Genomic DNA, 1,015 nt, shown 5'->3' on the forward strand with positions numbered 1-1,015 from the left:
CAGCCTCTCAAGCAGTTGGAACAACTGGCGGGTGCCACCATACCCAGCTAATTTTTAAAAGTTTTTTTGTAGAGACTAAGTCTCAAACTCCTGGGCTCAAACAATCCTCCTGCCTCTGCCTCCCAAAGTGCTGGGATTACAGGTGTGAATCTCCTTGTCTGGCCTCCTATATACCTCATAAACCTACAGCAGATTCCCTTTCCTGGGCTTGTCAAGGGCAAAGGAGTGAGCTGTGATTAGAATTGTTAGTTGACCTGCTGGGCTTGGTGGCTCATGCCTGTAATCCTAGCAATTTGAGAGGCAGAGGTGAGAGGATTGTCTGAGTCCAGGGATTTGAGATCAACCTGGGTAAGTTGGCGAGACCTTGTCTCTACAATAAATTTTAAAAATTAGCTGAGCATGGTAGCACATACCTGTGGTTCCAGCTACTTAGAAGGCTGAGGCGGAAGTATCACCTGAGACCAATAGGTTGATTTTGGCCTTATTAATGTCTAGGTGGTCATATATAGATATGAATTTGTGTGTAAGACAGTGCCTTGTCCAGTTTCAGTGGTTGCCAGAGTGATGGTGATAACACCAGCAAGGACGATGACAAGGGCCAGCATTTCTTGGGAGCTGATTGTGAGCCGGGACCTATCCTGAGCATGTTGCACACATTTCAATGGATCCTCACAACTACACTCCCTCTTTATTTTACAGATGAATAAAACAGAAGCGCAGAGAGGTCAAGTACCTTGCTCAGGGTTGCACAGCTAGCGAGCAATAGCGAGAAACACCTAATGATACAGGACATTGACTATCCACTGTCAGCTCCTTGTGGGCTCCTCCGTGAGTGCTCTTAGCACCCAGGACCCTCTTTCCCCACACTGGTCGGATATTGTTCCATTTCTCCATCCTTTTTTTTTTTTTTTGAGTTGGAGTCTCTGTCACCCAGACTGGAGTGCAGTGGCCGATCCCGGCCACCGCAGTCTCGACCTGCTGGGTTCCAGCGATCCTTCCGCCTCAGCCTTCCAAG

At 48.0% G+C, this 1,015-nt stretch overlaps 1 protein-coding gene across 1 annotated transcript in view; it reads left to right on the top strand.

The window, feature by feature from the left end:
* Nucleotides 1-1,015, top strand: part of ANXA9 (annexin A9) — a 10,258-nt gene that overhangs the window by 8,451 nt on the left and 792 nt on the right. The window lies entirely within an intron of this gene.

This window comes from Carlito syrichta, unplaced genomic scaffold (genome assembly GCF_000164805.1).
Source record: "Carlito syrichta isolate Samal-C Ts95f unplaced genomic scaffold, Tarsius_syrichta-2.0.1 Scaffold316387, whole genome shotgun sequence".
Classification (NCBI taxonomy): Eukaryota; Metazoa; Chordata; class Mammalia; order Primates; family Tarsiidae; genus Carlito; species Carlito syrichta.